This window comes from Nelumbo lutea, chromosome 8, assembly GCF_056320005.1.
Source record: "Nelumbo lutea isolate HS-2025 chromosome 8, American lotus-T2T, whole genome shotgun sequence".
NCBI lineage: Eukaryota > Viridiplantae > Streptophyta > Magnoliopsida > Proteales > Nelumbonaceae > Nelumbo > Nelumbo lutea.
In genome coordinates, this window is record NC_142691.1 from 47,185,441 (window position 1) to 47,211,180 (window position 25,740).

Sequence of the window (25,740 nt, forward strand, 5' to 3'; positions counted from 1 at the left end):
AATCACAAGCTTCCCTAAAATTCAGCACACTTTTGAACCAAATGTGAGGCTCCCTAAATGATCTTTCTATCCAAATTTTAAATTAGGGTTTAGGGTGGACCGCACAGGAAAGGATGGTGGTTTTTGGGCCGAGGAAGGGTGATGAAATCCCCACCTTATCTTATTTAAGTTGGATTGCCCTTAAATGGATTAACAAAAAGGAAAAAACAAAATAAATGCAACTAATTACAATGAATGAACAATTATTTCTAATACGCAATTCATCAATTTAACATAAAAAAATAAAATAAAACTAATTCAGCAAAAGGAACAATTAAAATAATAAAAAAAAGAAAACCTAATACATTCATAACTAACAAAATAATTTCAGCAATTAAATAATCCTATATGATGCATGCTCTACAACATATCAAACCCTAAATGTTGGAATGCAAATGTAAAAATTTTAAAATATTAATTATTTTTTTATTTTTTTATTTTTTTAAATTTAAAATTAGAAATTTAAATTTATTTTGAAATTTAAACTCAAATTTGAAATTTTGAATAATTTCCTATTAACAATTAATTATTCAACTAAATAAAGCAATAAATAATTATAGCAAACAGAAAATAAAAGGATTAATTATGCTAAAAAAATTTAACAACCACCAAAATAAATTCTAATAAGAAAAATCGCTACTCAAAGGATTAAAGAGAAAATAAAAAAATAAGAATATGCGACAATAAAAGAAAATAAAATAAAATAAATGAAATGAGTTTCTAATCTGAAAAAAAAAAAGATAGAACCTAATAATCCTAAACAGAAATACGCTCAAGAAATTAAAAGAAAAAAATAGATCTAAGAACAACGAAAAAGAAATAGTACTAAAAAAATAAATCAGATCTAGAAAAAAAGAAAGAAAAAATTAATTAACTTAAGAATTCGAAAATGACTATTTAAAAAAAACGGAGTTCGAAAATAAAAATAAGAAAACAAGACTAAATTAGGATGACTACACCTGAAACGCAATCCAATTCCTCTTCTCTTCTCTTTTCTTCAGCCCCCGGTACTCCACCTTTTGCTATTACGTCCTGCAAAATCAAAGAGAAACAAGTATTAAAATGAGATCACAAATCAAGTAATTAAACAAAAATAAAAAAAATAACGAAACTGATCCAGACAAAGCAAATAAAAGTTTTTCTACGTTGCTTCCCTGGCAACAACGCCAAAAACTTGGTGTAGCTGGAAGCGTGTCGTTAAACCACTTCGGAACAGCATGTTGTTAACCACTTCGGAACACTAGTTTAGAGATTTATAAATTTTTCCAATCCTCACATAACCTTAAACAACGTAGTACGTGGTGAGGAAGGGGTTGAACCCACAGGGAAAAGAGGGAAAAATTATTATTTTCTAGTTTTGGACAAATAGAAAGAAAATGAAACTAGGGATTGTAGAAAATAAAAAATAAAATTTATTAATGCAGAAATTAAAGGTTTGGAATTAAACAAGACAATAATAAAAATTCATGAATAAAAGAGCATTAAAATCAACAAAAGAAATAAATAAAAGTGATCCAAAATTCGAATCTAGTGGCGGTAGCTATTGATTGGTTGGACGGCTTACAAGAACCCCTCCTGACAAGATCTGGGCATCCTTCTGTTCTTCAGCCGTCGAACCCCTCGAGACACTTTAACCTTGAACCGGATGAATTCGGATATGCAAAACACACAAACGAACACAAATTAAATCTAAAAGATTGTTGAAATGAAAATAGAATGAAAGAAATTAAAGAAAATAAAATGATGGTTGTTCAGATCCAGTGGCAGTAGTTGAAGATTGGCTAGACTGCTTGCAGGAACCCCTCCTGACAAGAGTTCGACGTCTTTCCCTTCTACAACCCTTAAAGTCCTCAAGAAACCTTAGCCTTGTGAATTGGGTGAATTGATCAACCCCTTCTCCAGGGCCCATGGGGTCCTTTTTATAGAGAAGGGTGGTCATAATTATAGAGAAGGGTGGTCATAACTGGGATTAGAGAGAAAGAGGGGGGTGGCAGCTGGGTTTTTGTAGAAATATGGGCGCCCTAGGGTTGAGAATGGAGGGTTATGATTGTTTTAAGGTGATCCTAAGGCTATAAAGAAAAGGAGAGGTTTGGGTGCCCAGAATTGGATGGTGGAAATTTAGGCTCCTAGGGCTGAAAGGTGGAGATTAAAAGGAGTGGGTGGCGCCCTAGAGTGAATGGATGAGATAGAGGGTGAAATAGAGGGTTGAGATCTAGTGGCTAAAGGCTAAATGGTGGGGATTAGAAGTTAGGTGGTGCCCTAGGGTTAGAATGCACTCAAAAGAGGGTGTCCTAGAATGGAGGGTGGAGATTAGATGCTAGGAAGGGATCGAAGGTGAGGATTTAGTAATTGGGGGCGATTAGGGTTTGTTAGAGATGAAAAGAATGAGTGGAGAGGCACCCTAGGGTTTACTAAGGAGAGGGGAGTATGCTAATATAGTAGGAGGGGCAACATTTTGGGTTTAACAAGTAGGAGGCGCCCTTCTGTGCTCAGTTTTTCACAAAACACCCCCTCTCTCTGCTGGATTTCACATCAGCTTCCCAAAAACTACATTATAGCCTTGAAACTTCCCTAGTCTTCTCCAGGATTTGCACAAAAACCCTGAGAGGTCACAATATTAATTGGGAAAAGGGGACATTTCGACTATTCTAAGGCCTAAAATATCTTGAAATGATGCCCTTAAGGCATCAAACTACAAAGTTAACAGCGCCTAGCCATCCTTCATCCTTCAAGGAGACCACCGCACATAGCCTTACCATGCCACTCACCAAATGATCTATGAATATGATAGATCATAGAAAATGTAATTAATTAATATTAATTTTTAATTCTAAAATTATAAAATAATAACAAAAATCATGTATGAAGAACAAATATCAAATGATCTATGGATATAATAGATCAGCCATATATTAACAATATATTTAGTCATTAGGGGTATATCATAAAAATGTAATTAATTATTATTTATTCTTAATTCTGAAAATTAACAAAAAATCTTATTTAAAGAATAAATGCCAAATGATTTATAGATATGATAGATCAACCATATATTCAGTCCTTGTGGACAAATTGCATTAAAAAATGATTAATTAATAATTATTTTTTAATTCTAAAACTTAAAAAAAAATCAAACTAATATTTGAAGAATAAATACCAACTCTGATATGTGGATATGATAGATCAGCCATATACTAACACTATATTCAGTTCATATGGACAAATTATAATAAAAAATAAATAAATAAGACTTATTTTTAATTGAAAAAATTAAAAATATTCAAACATATTTGAACAAGAAATCACAATAAAAATACATAATTTATATATTTTTTATTTCCAAAAATTACAAAAAATAAAAAAATAAATATTACACAAAAGTTTCAAATCTTACATGGATATGGTAGATCATCCATAGGTTTCTAACATATCAAGTCCTTACATGAAAAAAAACAAACATTTTTCAATTTTTTGTTTTATATTTTTTCCAATTTTCCTCATAAAAATCCGTAGATCAACACATAATAAAAAAGTGTGATTTTTGAAATGGGAAATGCGGATCAACTAAGATTAGTACACTTTCAAACATTCAAACAAGAAAGAAACAACAAATCAAAAGGATTAAATGAAAAAAAAATAAAATTAAAAATGACATTTTCGCAATATTTTTCGAAGCTTCAAATATCTTCCCAAACTCCTTCAAGTTTGATGCATTTTTCTTGCTTTTTTTTTGTTTTTGTTTTTTTTTTTTTGCAGATCCAGGAATTTGGGCAAGCTTCTCAAAGTTCTGAAGTGGTTTGGAGGGGAGAAAAGGCTTTTCTTAGGGAGAAAGAAGTCTTCTTTCCCCCATAGAAGTTTTTATTTTCCCTCCCATTTTGTTTTCATGGCGTATCGGTCGATATGCCCCTGTATCGGTAGTATATCGTCCGATTCGGTATCGATACGCCCAATATAGTAGTGTATCGACATGATACACATACAATACAATATAAAAAGGACGTTCCATACCATTTTATACGATATTTCGTATCTAAAACTTTGAACCTTGTTATTAATTGATATTGAGTTAGGGTCTTGTTTGGCCAGAAATAGATAACTAATTTGCTTCCACACAAGCATTATCGAATTTGTTAGATGAAATGGTATTATATTATTATTTGTTTTTCAGCTAATATTTCAAGCATCATTGAATTTGGTTCTATTGCTTACATAATAAAGTACTTTCTTATATGGAAATTGGATATTATTATTATTATTAATGCCTTGGGAATTTATTTTGGAGGGAAAGCAAAAGGTTACATATATATGATAAGAAAGGGGCAATGAGATGTTCAAATTATGAAGCAGCCTTTCAACATTTAGAGTATGCACACATGCATTTGGTCCCAGGAGGATTTTTGACACAATATGCATTAATGATGAATGATGTATTGGTAGGCTTGTTGTCAAAACATGGAACAATGCATTGAGTATGTTTATCACAGGGACCAGGGAATGCTAGTGTGCAACCGATAGCATCTTCTTGGGGCCTAATGGCTTCACCTGAAACAACAATGACACCAAATTGCACAAGTAAATAGAGAGTAGTATTAAACAACCACGAGATAGCAAAGGGAATTCTTAAATTATTTGATGGTTTAATCCTCTGAGAAATGATAAGTGTAGTGAAATATAAAATCTAAAGTTCAATAACTTGAAACCAAGATAAGAGCAAATGAAATGGGGAGAAAGAAAGTTAAATTTCAAAACTGGCTTAAAGCAGACCTGAGACAAAAACTAGGAAGAGGAGAAAGCTAATGGTAGAAAACTTGGCCATATCAAAATGTGAAATAATTCTTCAAATTCTTTAGATTCAAGTTCAAATGCTTTGATGAATATTAAGATTTTGCATTCTAAGCATGAGTTTTATAGTGACATGAAGAATATCCACGTAATGATAATGAATAGAATACAATAAACTAGAATTTGTGAGATTTTAGTAGTAGCATCCAAAGTTACACACTTTTTCCATTATTAGCTAACTGTTAACAAAACAATCTGCCCATGGTCCAAGGATCCTTATTTGGAGTTTGGATCTGGTCCCAACATAGGATTCCAACAATCATTGCAGTAGTGCTTCGAGAGAGTCCGGATCTGCTCCTCACACCAACCTCATAGGCACATCTCACTATGTATCGGGAATATCACCTGTATTTATGTATTATTATTCATGGGAGATGTTCCCAATACACGGTGGGATGTGCCTGTGAGGTTGGTATAAGGTGTGCAGTGTGGGGAGCAGATCCTAATTTGCATCCGGAACAACTCGTCTGTCCTTCAAGGTGAGATGTTCCTAATACATGACAACAGTGGCTATTGGGACCTGATCTAAACTCTCTTATTTATTATATAAATCTAAAAATAGATGTTCTTTTATCTTGTGGGCCAATCTCTTAATAAGTTTGTTTTGATTTTGTTGGACTTACATATAAATGAGACCATTAGTGGATGATTTTACCAACTATTTTTACAGAAAGATGACAACCTTTTGAGGGATAAAACAAACATTCATTTTGCAATGTGGTCATGGGTTGTTAGAACATCAACTACATGGCTACTTGATCCTAAGGATCTTTTCATCTTTAAAACCTATTTTTTCCTAAAATCTCTTAGCTTACATTAAGTATAAATCCTAACCGATTTCTTTTCTGTGGATCCACCACGATCAGTATATTCTGTAACTTCCGATTTCACTTTTGTAAAGTAATGTGCCAAATGGTCTAAGGGGTCATTTGATAACAGTTGAAATGGCTAAATTGAAAACTGATTATTTTATTGTTTGTCATTTAGTGAGTAAGATTTTAAAGAGGTTGTTGGCTCGTTAATGGCTGAATCTGAAATTCAATAGAGTATCAAACCTTTGATCATTTTATTATTTAATTATTTTATCCATTAAAACACAATATAATAAAATTTTCTATTCAACACACTACAATAAAAAAGGGTTATGTTGACAGGCCAAATCCGTCACTATTGTAAGCATTAAAAAACGGCTCACTTTGCCATTTGGGCTGAAAATTGAATCATCATCCATCAGATTAGAAAATGAAGGTGATGAGACTTCCAAGAATGATTTTTTTTTTAACGGTTTTGTCTCAATAGTGATTCCCATAGCCTAAGGCACCGGCTAAACCAGTCCGAAAAAGTCTTGGATAGGAGAGGGAAGGGGTTAGGCACCCTTCTCCTAGGTCCAAAGGTGGGGCCCACAAGGGATATCAAACAAGTGCAAATAAAGTATGCCATTAATTAAGCAAAATAAACATAAGAAGCAATATTAAACACTATAACTAACCTTATCCTATATAACTCAATAGATTAGACTTGAGATTCAATTTTTTGGGGAAGATATCATAGAAAACCATCTTATGTCATGAACTGAATAAGCACGATTTAACTAATGTTTGATTCCAGACTCCAAATTTTTGGAAGATAACAAAAGAAACAACATAGGTAGATTTCACTAAACAAAACAGATTCCTACAGTAGATCCAAAAGAAAATAACACTCTAAATCCTACCGAAAAATAGCTATAGGAAGAAACAAAAAAATCTGGGGCTGGTACAGGGAATTACAAGGGCTGAATCAGTCCGTTCCTTTTCTTCCCAGCTTTATATATGGGTAAATGAATAAGAAAGCAAAAATATAGCCAATGACCTTACCTAATTACCTAATTGATATGTAGCCTAAATGACTGAATGTTGCAAAATGAAGGGAATGACTTTGGTCTGACTTTATACATAAGTAAGATTTAAAATAAGGGAGATCTGATCCGGCTTCGTCATTGTTTATTCACTGTCAAGCATAGGGACTGTCAGGGGTATGATAATCATGGAGGACCTGATAAGATCTCGGATGGGGAGTCATTGGGAGACGCTTGGAATTTACTGCCGCAATCAACCTCGGTATGGATTCGGCCTAAAGCATAGGACAATGTTCATTGTCACTGCTCTATTTTCGCCGGGGAAGGTGCCCAACAACCGTAAAATGGCAAGAAGTGAGGGCGGAATGGGATGGAAAGTGAGGAAAAGGGAGAGGAAGAGGGAGGATGGCCGGTGGAAGCTGAGAAATCACCGCCGCTACTAGAAGTTGCAACAGCGGTGGTTGTTTCAGTCGCGCCGCTCAAGTTCGCCGCTGTCGAGAGGAAGATGTCGATGAATAATAACCCTCTGAAGACTTCTCCCTCATGAGATTATGAGAAGAATAGTGGGGGGTGAAGCCGGTGTGAAGTAACTGCCGATCGACCGCTATGTCGTGAGGTCAAGTAGAGAGAATAGTCGATCGGTGGTGAGAGGAAGGAAAATGAACTGCCGTCAATGTAACTCGTTGTAGCGGCATCAGTGAGAGAATGAGAGAGAATGAGAGAGAAGGTGAAGAGGAATGAAGAAGGCGAAGGGTGCCACCGTCACTGGTTTCCGTTCGAATGGGGAAGAAGAACAGTCAATGGAAGGAAGAAAGTGAATAGATTTTTATTTGTCGCCGCTGGTTTCGTTTGAAAAGGAAGAGAACCGAATGAATCTCCTCTCGAATGAAGAAGAAAGGGTGTGGTTAAAACTAAGGCACAGGGCCAGTTTCGTAATTTTTGGGAATTCGGGGGTAATTTTTGTAATTTTGAAAAAGCTGGGTCAAACCAGGTTTAAAGGGGTTAGGCTGGGTTTTTGGTCATATGGTGGGTGATTTCAGGTCAAAAGGGTTGAGGGTTGAGATGGGTATGATCACAAAGAAGGGTCTTGTGTATGTGGGCCAGCGAGATTAGCCGAACGAAATCTTTTTATATGGAAGGGCAAATGAGGGGATTTTTGGCTGAAATTTGATGAGGTAGGGTTTCTGGAGTCTCTGAGTTATTTGGTGGGGTTGGATCGGGCCAAATAGGCCCAGATTGAACAGATCTAGAAAAGGTTTGATTTGACTAATCTAGAGGCTCATAACGAAATCTAGGTATGATCAAGGGGCATACAGAGTTTATTTTGAATGAAACTTCTTAGGGTAGGGTTTTTGGGTAGTGTGAGATGATGGTAAAATCATATTGAGTCAATTGGTCCTGGATTAGGCATATTTATAATTTGGTTAACCTAAGACCTTGAAATAGAATCTTGGTATGATTGAGGGTAAATAAAGGTGTTTTGGGCTGAAATTTCATATGTGGGGGTTTATTGGCATTCTAGGGTGACCGGTAAGGTTTGATTGGTTTAGAATTGTTCAGAACAAGTGGATATGGGTTGGTAGTGCGAGAAGGGTCGAAATCAAATCTTTATTTGATGGATGGGTGGAAGGCTACAAGTTTTGGCGGCACCTTAGCGGGTTTAACGGTGTTTTGGGAGGTCCTGGGTTTGATGGTTGTGCCTAATCTAATGGTTGAGGTGTAAGTGAGGGTTGATCGAGGCTATCGAATAGGTATCGAGTAGGTTTAACAGTGGATCTGAGGGCTGTCGAGGTGAAATTCGGTTTTTTGGGTTTTCTAGTTGTGTCGGAGAGGTTGGATGAGTTTGATCGGTTGTTTGGGTGAATTGGAGGCTTAGGCGATAGACCGAGAAAAAATCGAGTGCTAATAACTATCCCTCTTTGTTGTAAGGTAGGGGACTATGAAACAACAAAGACAAAAAGAAACACATAGAAATTTTTGTGAAGGATGGGCTTCGAAAAGAGGTGAGACGAAGAAGGAAGATTAAAGCAAATGGAAAGGTGGAGAAGAGGATTTCCCGTGCAAAATCTTTTCATCTAGTTTAGGCTAGTTTTATTATTGTGTGATTGCCTAATTCTTAAGGAATGGGATCTATGGATATGATAAATCAGAAATATATTAACACTATATTCAGTCTTTATGGACAAATCACAATAAAAAATAAATAGTTAATATTTATTTTTGTAATTCTAAAAGTTATAAAAAAATAAAAAAAAAATGAAGAATAAATGCCAAATGATCTATGAATATGATAGATCAACCAAATATTAACACTATATTCAGTTCATATGGGCAAATCATGATAAAAAATAATTAATTAATATTTTGTATTTAATACAAAAATTACAAAAAATTAAAAAAATAATATTTGAAGAAGAAATGCCAAATGATCTATGTATATGATAGATCAGCCATAAATGTACCATACATTCAATCATTATGAACAAATCTCAATAAAAAAATACATAAACATAATATATATATATTATTTCCAAAAATTACAAAAAATAAAAAATAAATAAATAATATATAGAAAATTTCAAATCTTACATGGATATGGTAGATAATCCATAGGTTTCTAACATATTAAGTCCTACATGAAAATAAAAAAACAAACATTTTTCAATTTTTTGTTTTATATTTTTTCCAATTTTCCTCATAAACATCCATAGATCAACACATAATAAAAAAGTGTGATTTTTGACATGGGAAATGTGGATCAATTAAGACTAGTACACTTTCAAACATCCAAACAAGAAAGAAACAACAAATCAAAAGGATTAAATGAAAAAAAATTAAAAACTGACATATTTTTGCAATATTTTCCGAAGCTTCAAATATCTTCCCAAACTCCTTCAAGTTTGATGCATTTTTCTTGCTTTTTTTGCAGATCCAGGATTTTGGGCAAGCTTCTCAAAGTTCTGAAGTGGTTTGGGGGGAGAAAAGGCTTTTCTTAGGGAGAAAGAAGTCTTCTTTCCCCATAGAAGTTTTTATTTTCTGTCCCATTTCGTTTTCATGGCGTATCGGTTGATATGCCCATGTATTAGTAGCATATCATCCGATACGGTATATATCGATACGCCCGATATAGTATCGTATCGGCAAGATACACATACAATACAATATAGAAAGGATGTTCCCATCCCATTTTATACCATATTTGGTATCTACTTCTCGAAGATACATTGATATGTCTTGTATTAACCGTGTCATATCGAAATTTTGAACCTTGTTATTAATTGATATAAAGTTAGGGTCTTATTTGGCCACACATAGATAACTAATTTGTTTCCAGTCAAGCATTATCGAATTTGTTAAATTGAAATGGTATTATATTATTATTTATTTTTCGGCTAATATTTCAAGCATCATTGAATTTGGTTCTATTGCTTACATATTGTTGATCTTTTTCACGAAAGTACTTTTCTCATCTCAGTTTGCTTTGTTTGTTCCAAGCTCAATGTCCAATTTAAACCCTTGAGCTTGAGGGGGGGAGTTTAGTAAAAGAAAAATAAATAGTTGGGACAAACACGTTCTTGTTTTATATAGGAAGAAGCGTAAGGAGTAAAGATGAGTGCATCTTGCAAATGAATTATATAATAAAATACTTTCTTATATGAAAATTGGATATTATTATTATTAATGCCTTGGGTATTTATTTTGGAGGGAAAGCAAAAGGTTACATATATATGATAAGAAAGGGGCAATGAGATGTTCAAATTATGAAGCAGCCTTTCAACATTTAGAGTATGCACACATGCATTTGGGCCCAGGAGGATTGTTGACACAATATGCGTTAATGATGTATCCAGTGCTAGGGTTCTTATCAGCACATGTATCAACGCAGTTATCACAGGGACCAGGGAATGATAGTGTGCACCCTACATCATCTTGGGGCCTAATGGCTTCACCTGCAACAATGACAACAAATTGCACAAGTAAATAAAATATCAATAATTCCAATCAGATTTATCAAACAACCACGAGATAGCAAAGGGAATTTTTAAATTATTTGATGGTTTGATCCTCTGAGAAATGATAAATGTAGTGAAATATAGAATCTAAAATTCAACAAGTTGAAACCACCATAAGAGCAAATGAAATGGGGAAAAAGAAAGTTAAATTTCAAAATTGGCTTAAAACAGACCTGAGACAATAACTAGGAGAAGGAGAAAGCAAATGGTAGAAAACTTGGCCATATCAAAATGTGAAATAATTCTTCAAATTCTTTAGATTCAAGCTCAACTGCTTAGATGAATATTAAGATTTTGCATTCTAAGCTTGAGTTTTATAGTGACATAAAGGATATATCCACATAATGATAATAAATAGAATATAATAAGCTAGACTTTGTGAGATTTTAGTAGTAGCATCAAAAGTTACACACTTTTTCCATTATTAGCTAACAAATCAATCTGCCCATGGTCCACGGATTTTTATTTGGAGTTTGGATTTGGTCCCAACATAGGATTAATTCCAACAACCATTGTAGTTGTGCTTCAAGAGACGGATCTGCTCCTCACACCAACCTCATAGGCACATCTCACCATATATCGGGAATATTACCTGTATTTATGTATTATTATTCATATATGGGAGATGTTCCCAATACAGAGTGGTATGTGCCTGTGGGGTCAGTGTGAGGTGTGCTGTTTGAGGTGCATTATCTGAAAAGATGATCCCAATTTGTATATGAAACAATTCTTTTGTCCTTCAAAGGTAAGATGGTAAGATGGTACAAATACAAGACTACAGTGACTGTTGGGACCTTGTGTTGGGATCTGGTCCAAACTCTCTTATTTATTATATAAAACTAAAAATAGATGTTCTTTTATCTTGTGGGGCAATCTCCTAATAAGTTTGTTTTGATTTTGTTAGACTTACACATAAATGAGACCATTAGTGGGTGATTTTACTAACTATTTTTACAGAAAGATGACAACCTTTTGAGGGATAAAACAAAGATTCTTTTTGTAATGTGATCATGGGTGGTAGGATCTTTTCATCTTTAAAACCTATTTTTTTCCTAAAAACTCTTAGCTTACCGTAAGGTTATGTTTGGTTTGAAGGAAAAAGTAGGGAAAGGAAGGGACAGGTAAGGAAACCTTTACAAATCTTGTATAGGTTTTCCTTTTCCCTACCTTTCCCTACTTTTTTCCTTCAAACCAAACATAGCCTAAGCATAAATGCTAATCGATTTCTTTTCTTTGGATCCACCCGGATCAGTATATTCCGTAACTTCCTCTTTCACTTTTGTAAAGTAATTTTCCAAATGGTCTAAGTGATAACAGCTGAAATGGCTGAATTGAAAGCTGATTCTTTTATTACTTGTCATTTAGTGAATAAGATTTTAAAGAGGTTGTTGGCTCCTTAATGGCTGAATCTGAAGTTCAATAGTATCAAACCTTTGATTATTTTATTATATAATTATTTTATCCATTAAAAGATAATATAATAAAATTTTCTGTTCAACAATTTGAGCTGGTATTAAATGGCCTCTAAATAATGTGTGGAATACTCCTTGATCAACCTCTAGTAATAAATACACCATTGAAATTGTTTGTGTGATATTGTGGTATTTTTGGAAAAAATAGGAAAGACAAGATTTTCAATGTATCTACCTCTATCTATAATTATTGATATGGCCAAGGCAAATTTGTTGAAATTCATCTCCTTTCTAAATCAAAATAAAGATCAAACTCTTGAAAAGGGTGATGCCATTACTCTCAGGTGGTTATGCCCGAAAGCACATTTGTTAAGATCAATTTTGATGCACGAGAGAAGATATTCCCAATGCACGGTTGGAATGTGCTGTAGGACATGCTCTATGGGAGCCAATGCCAATTCCATAGTGAAGGGAGCCATTTGGAGGCAACTCTCAAACCATCTAAGGCAACAGAAAAAAGTAGTGGAGTACACCTAACACGTGTTGAAGAATTTTTCGCCATGGGACTGGCTTCTGCCAATTTCTCTTTTCTTCGGTCTAAATGTTGTACCTGTGTGTTTGAGGGGGGCTATAGAAGTTAAGAATCCCACTAGCAATGACGACATTTAATAGAGCTGATCAATATATATCTATAAATAGTTGAGAAATGAATACAGAAACCTGTAACCAGGAACCTATTGTTAGTCAACTAGCAATCCTTTTGGAATCTTTGATCCCCACCCCTAGGAGATTGCATTTGGTGCTCACAAAATTGTCCTCATATCATTCTCATCATAGTCTCTTACATCTGTGCATTGGGAACATCTTGATATTTATATATTTTTATTTATCTAAAGATATTCCCAATGCACAACTACAAAAACTGTGATGATGGTCTTCTGAGGACCAAACCTGGATTCCACCCCTAGGCCCAAATTCCTCCAAGATCAGGCATCATTAACATTAACCTTGAAAAAGCTTCAAGCTGAGTTGGATCATCAAGAAAGGATTGGCAGTGAGGTACCAACTTGAAGATTGATCTGATTCTCCAAAAGAAGATAAACTTAATGAAACTCTTACTTTGGTGCTTGTTCTTAGTAGTTATTTTATTACATATAGATAGATAGATAGATAGAAGGATAGAGAGAGAGCAATAAAGGGTTTAACTTCTCTTCCAAAGTATCATGTTTGAATGTTATTGGCATTGTATGAAGAAACACATAAAATGAAGTTAGTGTATCTTTAAAACTAATTGTATAAGCAATTTTCTCTTTTGCCTAATCCGATGGCCCCAATCAACCCCTTTCTACACTTTGACCCTCAAGTAATCAAATACCACCATCATACTTAAAACCTCCCAAAATACTTATCATTAACCCAAGATTATCCCATTTACCCTTTAATCAAACCAAGATTCCATTATAGATCATGTCGTTAACCCAAATTCCCAAGATCTTAACACCTTTAGAACAATTTGGCATTATCACTGGATCCCCATACCCTAAAATACCTACCTGTAAAATTTAGGGGTCGTTCTTTTATCGGATTTTAAGAGGGAGAAATTTGGTCAATGGGATTTTGGTTCCCATTGACAAAGAATTCCGTGTTCTTTTTTCAGATATATGTGGGGACCAGGGAAAGTTTATTTTCCCGGGTATCACTTACCCTCCTAGGTGGGTAAATAACTTTCCCACCTAGGGGAAAAGTTGTCAACACTTGAATGGGACAAAAATGCCCCTTCTAATAATGGATTTTTATGGCCAAACTAGTCATAGCCTAATTTACATGAGAAACAAAAGAATATGGGTAAATGCACTTATCCGGGTACCCAGGTAACTGCATTTACCCGGGTAAGTAACTTACTGGAAAATGAATAGGGCCTTAAGCCTAAAATATCTTTGTTTTCCCCTCAAACGCACCAAGATTTCAATCTGAAAATCTAAATTTGATGCCACCAAAAATTCTGAATGTCTAAAAACCCCTACCTTGCCAAATTTGAAACGAAAATGCTCTATCTACCTACTCATCCAAAAAGATTCTATTTCTGTTAATCTTAGTAGCCCATACACACAAAACCACTATGGCACTTAGGCCCATCTCAACCCTTCGCATTTTGACCCAAAATCTTAGCCATCCATTCAAAATCCCGGTTTGACTTTTCTTAGACCTAGTTTGACCAAAGTTTCTTGAAATTACAAAAATACCCCATATTTCCCAAAATTTATGAAATTACCCCTAACCGTACCTATAAATTTAACCTAAAGTTTTGAATTTGAGGAGATACACTATTCATTTTCTCCTACCTCTCGAACCCAAACCAGAGGTGGCGATGACCTTCTCTCCCTCATCTCTTCTCCGGCTCTGTTCTTCCCCATCTTCCTTTCTCATTCTCTCTCTCCCTATCTCTCTCTCTCTCTCTATTTTTATTGTTCTTGAAGGGATGAGAAATCCATCATATGTATGGCCGAACCCTGTAGGTAGGTTGGGAAATTTTTCAAAAATTTCTCTCTCTCCCATTTGGGAATCACATTCCCTGTTTTAGAAAATCTGTATTTTCAATGATCAATCTTAAACCAAGAACTGGACCAGATCTAAAACCAAAAGGTAGGAGAAGAATATACCTGATACAGAGTAGCAGTAACACCCAATGAAGGTGTTCATGCCCAAAGAAATCTCCAAAGACTGCTCCCATTGAAGATGACACAGTGTAGGGTGGAGCAGAATCAGCACTGTTCTTCCCAAGAACCAAAACCTTCAGCAAGAATTCGATGGAGGCTATGAGTACGACTTCATATAAGCCTTTCTCCAAAGACTGATATCAAGAAATTTTCTTGATCGCTCCTACAAGAATGGAGATCGAATTGGCAATTGGTAGCAATTGGAGGAGAACGCAGGGAGAAGATTGCGTAGTCACACTGTTGTTGTCTTCTCTCTGTGTGATCTAAGATCTGATGTCTAGGGTTTTGAGATGTGTTGAATGGTTTGCCCCCTCCTCCTTTTATAGACTTAAAGAGATCAGCTCCTAATCTCATTAGGAATTTCCTTATTCAAATCCTTATTTGAATCTGGACTCTTTTTAAGAGATAAGGATGGATCCTTATCTTATTTGCAGATAAGATCAGCTCTCCTAATCTCATTAGGAGGTTTCCAGATCCAAATCTCTATTTGGATCTAGACTCTCTCAGTGGATAGGGATAACTCCCTATCCTATCCACTGATCCAAATCCCAGATCCGCCCTTGTTTAACAAATCATATTAGACCAGTTCGAAATGGGCTTTAGGCCCAATAAGTCCATGTGCTCAGTAACCCTCCGAACTGCTACCCAGTTGGTCTTTTTTGTATGGCATGGGACCCAAACATTGATCTACACATCAGCCACATTGGTTCAGCCCAGCCTTTGTTACAAGGCCTGGCCGAATACACTGTTATGGACAATGAACCCTTGCGCCCATCACCATGGGCTCTTAATGGGCCCAACACTTACACTAAGTGGTCCTTGGGCCAAGCCACCTTATAAAAACCCAGGGACTTTGGGCAGATGCAAGATTAGCCCATCAGGTATTACCCCCAATGGTCTTACACTTAACCTCTCAGCACATAATGATCAAACACTGGTCGACAAGACAGGACCTCTCCCTCGGCTGCAAGGAACAGTGTTGCACTCTCTACTCACATAGATCCCGGGAATTAAAACCTTTTGTCAACATTTTGAAACTGTAATATATATATGTATATCTTTATATAAATATAATTTGCAAAACAAATTTCAACGATTGAAATTGGCTGCCGACAGTCTTGGTTTCCATCAGAGAGAGTGCATCCCCGATCATTACCTTTGTTCGACAAAGGGGCTATTCCTGTCACTATGATCACCCACTCAAATGAATTCTTAGACTGTCCCAATATACCCAGGTTTTTACCCCCTCTAAGGGTCTCACTGATTGGCATATCAAAGACAACCCAATCCGACACCTAGTGCAGTATCATAATTGAGTCTAGGGGTCAGGTGTAACTTTCCAGTTTTGCCCATAAATCTCCAAGGTCCAGGGCAATACTGGAAATTTGGTCTGGTTCGGGGTTTTAAGTAAACCTACACTGCATGTACCTTGGGTCTCACCTTGGCAGCTGAGACAGGTTACCCCAACCAACTCGGGGTCAGGTGTAACATTCTAGTTTTGCCCATCAATCTCCAAAGTCCAAGGCAATACTATTAATCTGGTCCGGTTCAGGGTTTCAAGTAAACCTACACTGCATCTACCTCGGGTCTCACCCTGGCAGCTGAGACAGGCTACCCCAACCAACTTGGCGCACATCAGTGTCAGCCTTGGCAAGATAAATCTTTTCAGACATATCCAACGGCTGTGAACATTCTAAACAAACACGAGTCTCATATGTGTCCAATTTAAGGGTATTACATAGAAACACACCATAATAACATGAATCAAATATGTATTTTATTCATTTACATTAAATGTCATAAGCTACATCATTCTAATTGGAGCTAAGGTCAGACACTGTCTAATAGCTCCCACTTGCACTTAGGTCCAATCTGGTATAAGCCGGAGTCCCATACTTTCCACGTGTTTCTCAAACACTTTCTGTGTCAGTGGCTTAGTCAATGGGTCTGCTACATTTTTCTGCTGATGCTACCTTTTGAATCAGGACGTTCCCTCTTCCAACTATCTCCCGCAGTACATGGTACTTCCTTTCGATGTGTTTCGACTTCGAGCGGGCTCGTGGCTCCTTAGCCTGAGTGATAGCTCCATTGGTCCCCATTGAGTCACGAGATCCTCCTCACAAGGAATCTATGTCCAACATAGCTTCCATATAAGTCATGGGATCCTCCTCACAAGTCATAGCTTCCACCAAGTAACTATCCTGGTCATAGCGACTGGAGGCCTGGATAACCGGATAGATCTTTTAGGTTGGTCATTACCTGGAACTTGTGGAACACCTCCCACTGACACTTTCTGTTCATCCGAGTAGATCTTCAGGATATAGTCTTCCTCCAAGAAATGGGCATTTCGGCTACAGAACACCTTCTGTTCGTCCAGGTCATAGAATAGGTAACCCACAGAGCCCTTGGGGTAGCCTATGAATAGGCAACGACTGGTCTTGGATTCCAATTTTTCTACACTCGTTCTTTTAACGTGTGCTGGACAACACCAAATCTTCATGTGTCTGGCACTTGGTTTCTCTCCGGTCAAAAGTTCATATGGAGTATTCAGAACCAATTTAGTTAGAACCCGATTCAGACGTATATCCCAATCTCCAATGCGTAACCCCAAAAGGATGTGGATAACTCTGAGTGTACGAGAAGTGACCGGACCATATCCAATAAGGTCATATTCCTCCTCTTTGAAACACCGTTAAGATGTGGTGTAACAGGAGGAGCTAACTATGATACTATGCCGTTGACCTTCAAGTAGTCCCTAAATTCGTCAGAGAAATACTCGCCACCTCGATCCGATCAAAGGGTCTTAATTTCTCTCCCTAACTGTTTCTCGACCTTTTGTTTGAACTCCTTGAACTTTTCAAAGGATTCGAACTTGTGTCTCATTAGGTACATGTAACCATACCAAGAATAATCATCGGTGAATGTAATGAAATACACGTGCTGGTTACGAGTCCTAACACTCAGGGGACCACATACATCAGTATGTATAAGGTCAAGCATGTCCGTACATCTTTCAGGCTTACTGTTAAATGGTCATTTCATCATCTTACTCTGAAGGCAAGGCTCACAAGTGAGAATATCTTCTACAGTTAGAAAATCCAAAGGACCATCATTTACCAACCTTGTGATACGATCAATGCTGATATGGCCAAGTCGGTAATGCCACAGGCACGTGGGATTAACTGTATCACAGATTCTTTTCTTGGGGATATCAACCGACGTAGTTTCGGCTATGTTAGTTTCCAGAGAATGATGGAGAACATAGATACCATTCCCAAGTTCTCCGTATGCGATGAATTTTTTATTTCTTTTAATAGTAATCATATTACCAAAAAGAATAGAATATCCATCTGCACACAATTTTGAAACATAAATCAAATTTCTTCTCAAATTTTGTACATAAAGATAATCTTTCAGTACAATTATTTCTTCTCTGAAAATTAACTCTACGGTTTCAATAGCTATAGTTGCAACACCTGTAGAAGTCCCCAAGTAAAGAGTTACTTCTCCGACACTCAGTCTTCTGCTTATCCTGAACCCTTGCAATGAGTTACACGCACGAGTCAATGCCCTGGAGTCAATACACCAAGAAGTAGAAATTACCAACGAATTGGTTTCTATGACATAGGATTCGAAATTACCTTTCTTGGATTCCAGGTACTGAGGACAGTTCCTCTTCCAGTGGCCAGTCTGTTTGCAGAAGTGACAAGCATCTAATGCTCTGTCCTTCTTCTGCTTCTTGGACTTGGTGGATTTCTTCTGGGGCTTCTTCTTTGCCTTCCTCTTTTTCTTGTCTGACTTGCTAGCTTCAATAAGCATAGCAATAGGCTCATCCTTCTTAATCAGTTCATCGACCCTTTGCAACATATTGTTGAGTTCCTGAACGCTGACATTTAACTTATTCATGTTGTAATTCATGATGAACGGATTGAAAGAAGGAGGCAAAGAATTCAAGATGGCATTTATCTGGGTCACATGATCTAGCCCGGATCCAAGAGCGTCAAGCTCATTGATATAACCCATCATCCAAAGACAATGGACATGAACTTGCTGCCCCTTGGACATCTGTGTGGTCATGAACTGCTTCCAGACCTTCTGCTGAGTAGAATGGTTATGCTCTTCATACATTGTCTTTAAACTATCCAATATGTCCTTGGCAAGTTCGATCTGATCAAATTGCCTCTATATCGGATTGTCCATGGAGGCAATGATATAGCACCGGGCTAGTGAGTTTTTTTCCTCCCAATCTTGATAGTCCCTCCTACGGGCCTCAGAAACCCTATCACCTGGACGTTTTGGGGTAGGGTTTTTAGCCACCTTGTCCAACTTCTCAGAAGTCAGGACTAGCATAAGGTTACGGTACCAGTCGGCATAGTTTGGGCCTTTTAGTTTGTTGTCGTCCAACAGCTTTGCAAATTGTCTGTTTGCCATTTCTGATAAAAAGAAAACATTAGTCCACAACCTAATTTGATTCATGTTATCTACATAGATATGACTTTTAATCTATGTTCCATTTCCATTTGTTCATCTCTGAGATTTCCCTCCTATCTCAGTGACGGAGACAGTGACATATGTCTCTAGAAATGTGGGAAATCACATAGGGTGCATGGAGCCAACTGTTTCAGCTGCATAACCCCACAACCTTTCTGTGAAGGATCATATCCACTCATCGTATGAGCTTTCCCTTTGGATTCTGTCAAACAATGTTCATTGCCATTTTAGGTTAAACCTTTTTGTCTAGTGAGTGTTCACCCATCATATTCGTGAACGCCAAGGTATCATGAGAGAGTCTTCCATTTTAGGATAGGCCCCTTCCACATCGGTCTATGATGCCCCTATCATCTTATAAAACATTCTGACAAGTCTAGCAGCAAATGGAAAGCCTAATTTTATGGTGTGTTTCCTCATTACTGAATGACCCATCTTCATGCTAATGACGGAAGGCCTTTAGAGAGTTTATCATATGAATCTCCCTATCACATGCACTCATATTTCAGGAGGGAACAAAAGTTACACCCTAGTTTGATTTAGGTCAAACCAAAGTGGCTCCCACTGACTTTCATAAAGCCAGATTTCTGGTGAGCCCTAAACGGCTAAGGTTCCGCACAAATTCTTTTCAGGGGTGTGAGGCCCACCACTAAGGGAGGTCATCCAATGACCCACAGGTACACCATGGCAATGATGTGCATTCAGCCATGGTGTGCGCAAGAGCCACTATCGTATCTGCAAGGGCCAACTACTTATAGCCCATGAACGTTGCACATCACACATCCATACATCACATGCAAGGATAGAATTGATCCAATCAATTAATATCTGTAAAGCCCATTTTAATTCATAATATTACTGATTAATATTATCTAAGTATATGGGCTGAATAGCAGTTAGCAGTTTGGCCCATATAACTTTTCTGCAGTTGGTGGGCTTTAGCAGTTTTAACTCTTTAAAATTGGGCCTTACAGGTGTGCGCTGAATTAAACCTCATAATTAACCATCAATCCCTTGACCCAAAAGTGGGAAATTAGGGATGACATCTGTCTCCACCGAACCACATATTCGGTCCAACCAGTTTGGACCAATCTAGTGCGAATGGGTCTAGGGTTTGATTTTTAATTAAAGAATTAATTCAAGAAAGTGACCTGAAATTAGATTTACTGATTAAAGAATAAACAAGAATCAGTAACAGGGTTGTTCGCACATCTCAAACTTGCAAAACAATCGTTAGATCACTGATTGCAGTTTCATAAACTGCAAATCACAGGTTGTGATTTCTCCTTCTACGAATTCTCCTTCTCCAGTGCATCCAGCTTCGATCTTGTAATAAAATAAATAGAAAACCCTATTTTTTCTATTAATGTTATATTAGATCGAATCCCTATACATTCAGTCTAAAAATAAAAAAAAATAATTACAACCCAAAATTAATAGGACTACAAAATCACAGATATCCTACGCCAATAAAGAATTCGATCTCCTTTGTACGAACAACCCATAAATCAAGAAAATTATGAATAACTCTAAATATATTCCAGATTTATAGAAATTAATTTTAGACCATTCGCCCTGTAACTCGGAACCAATTTCCTAGAGAAAACCCTAATCTGCGCAAATCGGGTAGAACACCTTCTGCCCATTTGCGTAGGTTCAGATCTAGTCTATTTCGGTTCAAGATTTGAATTGGCTATGATACCACTGAAGGGATGAGAGATCCATCATATGGATGGCCGAACCCTACAGGTAGGTTGAGCAAAATTTCAAAAATTTCTCTCTCTCCCATTTGGGAATCACATTCCCTGTTTTAGAAAATTTGCATTTTCAATGATCAATCTTGAACCAAGAACCGGACCAGATCTGAAACCAAAAGGTAGGAGAGGAATATACCTGATACAAAGTAGCAGTAACTCCCAATGAAGGTGTTCACGCCCAAAGAAATCTCCAAAGATTGCTCCCACTAAAGACGACACAGTGTAGAGAATCGGTAGTGTTCTTCCCAAGAACTGAACCCTTCAGCAAGAATTCGATGGAGGCTATGAGCATGAATTTAGATTAGGCTTTCTCCAAAGACTGATATTAAGAACTTTTCTTCATCATTCCTACAAGAATAGAGATCGAACTAGCAATTGGCGGCAACTGGAGAAGAACGTAAGGAGAAGATTGCACAATCACACTGTTACTGTCCTCTCTCTATGTAATCTAAGATCTGATGTCTGGGGTTTTGAGATGTGTTGAATGGTTCTTCCCCTCCTCCTTTTATAGACTTAAAGAGATCAGCTCCTAACCCCATTAGGAGTTTCCTTATTCAAATCCTTATTTGAATTTGGACTCTCTTTAAATGATAAGGACGGATCCTTATCTTATCTACAGATTAGATCAACTCTCCTAATCTCATTAGGAGGTTTCTAGATCCAAATCTCTATTTGGATCTAGACTCTCTCAGTGGATAGGGATAACTCCCTATCCTATCCACTGATCCAAATCCCAGATCCGCCCTTGTTTGACTAATCATATTAGACCAGTTCGAAATGGGCTTTAGGCCTAATAAGTCCATGTGCTCAGTAACCCTCCAAACTGCTGCCTAGTTGAGCTTCTTTCTATGGCGTGGGACCCAAACATAGATCAACACATCAGCCACATGGGTTCAGCCCAGCCTTTGTTACAAGGCCTGGCCGAATACACTGTTATGGACAATGAACCCCTGAGCCCATCACCATGGGCTCTTAATGGGCCCAACACTTACACTAAGTGGTCCCTGGGCCAAGCGACCTTATAAAAACCCAGGGACTGTGGGTAGATGCAAGATTAGCCGATTAGGTATTACCCTCAATGGTCTTACACTTAACCTCTCAGCCCATAATGATCAAACACTACCCGACAAGAGAGGAACTCTCCCTCGGCTACAAGGAACATGGATATCTCTATTTGCAAACATTTTGAAACCGTAATATATATATATATATATATATATATATATATATATATATATATATATACATATATATATATATATGTATATCTTTATATAAATATATTTTGCAAAACAATTTCAACGATTGAAATCGGCTGTCTGCAGTCTTGGTTTCCATCAGAGAAAGTGCATCCCCGATCATTACCTTTGTCCGACAAAGGGGCTGATCCTGTCACTATGATCTCCCACTCAGATGAATTCTCAAACTGTCCCAACATACCTAGGTTTTTACCCCCTCTAAGGATCTCATTAATTGGCATATCAAAGACAGCCCAATTCAACACCTAATGTAGTATCATAATCGAATCTAGGGGTCAGGTGTAACTTTCCAGTTTTGCTCATCAATCTCCAAGGTCTAGGGCAATACTAGAAATCTGGTCCGGTTCAGGGTTTCAAGTAAACCTACACTGTATGTACCTCGGGTCTCACCCTGGCAGCTGAGACAGGCTACCCCAACCAATCGGGGTCAGGTGTAACATTCTAGTTTTGCCCATCAATCTCCAAGGTTCAGGGCAATACTGGAAATTTGGTCCGGTTTAGGGTTTTGCCCATCATTTGTTTTCATTTTAATATTTGAATGTGTGTAGTAAATAATGTACAAATATACAAAAGTAGACAATTGTTTTATATTTTAACTTTTTAAGTAATTAATAAATATTTATATTTTATATACAATTTTTAGTATTTTTTCTAGTGCAATAATAATAATAATTAATTTCAACTAGAGTTATTCATCAAATCGATGAAACCGACCAAACTGACCAACCCAACCCAACTCAACCCAAATTGGTCACTTTCTAGTATTTTCCGATCGGCTTTGGTCCAACAATTTCCTAACCCAACTTGGTTAGGTTAACTTCGGTTGAACATTTATAAACTGGTCAAAACTGAACCGACCTGATCGTAGATGATATATATTAATATTTTATATTTCAATATACTTTTTTAATACAAGAAAGTCAGGAAATTCCCATATTTATTAGTTTAAAATATTTTATATTAAAAAATTTTAAGTTTTTTAATTTATTTATTTTTCATAATACCATTGTGCTTTTTTTAATTTAAATATACTTTTTTAACTTCAAATCTTTTGAACCGACCGACCAAACTAAAAACCGACACAAACCAGTACCATTATTTTTAACCCATCATGACTTAGATGGTTGAACCATTCAAAATGTTACTCAGCCTTGATTCCAGGTCTGGTTCTATTGAAACCCGCCCTTCGGTCAAAATCGTTGACTTGGTAAAAAAAAACACCTAACCCAGACAGTTCAATTGATCACTTAGTTGACCTAGTCATCAGGTTGCAGGTTGCACACTTAATTTATATGCAAACTTTCGAATGCCATAACTTTGCACTCTGGCGTCCCAAGGTGGTGTGTATGTCCCACTATTTTCACAAAAAAAAACTTTATGGCCTCAAATCACAATTTTTAATATATTTTATAAATAAAAAACAAAAACTGAATTAAAAAAGCATAAATCAAATATAAAATAATATATATTATATAAAACATAATTATGCATTATTTATTGATAAAATATGTATCTGCACACATATACACATACATATGCATATATTTTATTTAAATATATAGTGTGTTGACGTAGAATGGTCTGACCCCATCAACTTGGATGATTGAACCAATGACACACGACCCAAATGCAAAAGTGGGGCAGTCTAACCCTTTCAACCTAGATAGTTGACCAGACTTCACTAATGGTCAGTTAATAATTAGTTTAGAGAATTAGAGTGGCCAACTCCCCAACCCGATTAGATCCGTTTGGTTGGCCAAACAATTTATAATCGAATCGAATCGAACAAATTAAAGTAAGGATTAGCTTTACAAAGGGAGATTTGCTTGCTAAGGTGGCAACACCATATGCTTTTAGAAGGAATCTTGCACCCCTTATAGAAATGCAAAAATGGGGTAACAGAGCAAGGAGAGGCCATTTGATGTGGCTTGAATTACTTTATATATATATATATATATATATAGTATCGAGTGGAAAGGTTTCATACGAGCATTCAAACCTTTTGCTCTCATAATTTGTATAATTTGTTGAGGTTCCATCAAAGAGAATTTTAGTTATGGGCAAGGTACCAACTACCACCAATTAATTAAAAAGCTTAAGTCTTTATATAACATAATTAGGAATTAAATGAGGCCCATTCCTTTACTTTTTGTAATAGGCCCAAAACCTAGACAAACTGAACTTAGTTTTTTCTAAAAAATAACCCAAGGTTAATTGCATTATGTTATAGATTGTATAATTAAAATAGGAAGTAAATATTAGGGAGATATGATGTTACAGACTGTATAATTAAAATAGGAAGTAAATACTAGGGAGATATGATTTACCTTGATTGTAGGAACTGATTTGTAGGAATTTGATTAGTTTTCTTTCCTAACATATTCTTTCCTAACATAGAATTTGTAACTTGTATATATACATACGAGATTGATGAATAAGATAACAAATTCTTCTTCTTCCTCTGTTTACTCTTGTTTTTACATGGTATCAGAGCATCTAGTCTCTGCCTGCCCTTTCATTTTTTTTAAGTAAATAGTAGGTAGAGGAAAACTTTCGGGTGTTTCGGGTCACCTCCTTGGAGCAGTCAAAGCATCTAGTCTCTACAAAGTTCGGCAGTCAGCAGCCCTGTGTGTGTGTCTCACGCACTGCCTGAAGATTCTGCCACAGTCACATGCACCGATATGTGGAGGCGCATCTATCGCCAGAAAATTTTTTGGTCGTCTTTTGGCTCGCCTCGTCCTATATAGCACATATTTGTGCTTTGTTACGTGCATATCCATTCCGGTGTTTTCAATAGGTGTGCTCTGTTGATTTTCAGTGTTCAAAGTATTCTGTTTATTTGAATTTTGAGATTATGGCAGACAAGAAATCAGTAGTTATGTCGGATGTTGTTCCAGTGATGTCAAAAATAACTGAGCATAAGCCTAATGGCTCTAATTATCTAGATTGGAGTAAAAACTGTTCAACTATATTTGCTGAGTATTGCTATGGATAACCATTTGACCGATGATCCTCCTAATGATGACTCGAGAAAGTCTTGGTTGAGGGAGGATGCTCGTTTGTTCTTGCAGATATGCAACTCCATTGAAAGTGAGGTGGTTGTTTAGTCACTCACTGTGGATTTGTTAAGGAATTAATGAACTATCTAGAGTTCTTGTACTCCGGAAAGGGGAATATTTCCCGCATTTATGATGTGTGCAAAGCCTTTTACAGGGCGGACAAAGGTGATAGATCTCTTACAAGCTATTTCATGGATTTCAAGAAAACATATGAACAACTTAATATGTTGCTTCCATTTAGTACTGATGTGACTGTTCAACAAGCTCAATGAGAAAAGATGGTTGTAATGAGTTTTTTAGCTGGCCTACCTTCTGAA

The 25,740-nt window shown here is 36.5% G+C and overlaps 1 long non-coding RNA gene across 1 annotated transcript; it reads right to left on the reverse strand.

Moving 5' to 3' along the window:
• Positions 1-10,365: 10,365 nt before the first annotated feature.
• LOC148844012 (uncharacterized) lies at positions 10,366-11,035 on the reverse strand. The gene is made up of 2 exons (XR_016103665.1): positions 10,905-11,035; positions 10,366-10,668 (listed from the first exon to the last, which is right to left on the reverse strand). It is a non-coding gene; the product is annotated as an uncharacterized LOC148844012 (long non-coding RNA).
• Positions 11,036-25,740: the final 14,705 nt, after the last annotated feature.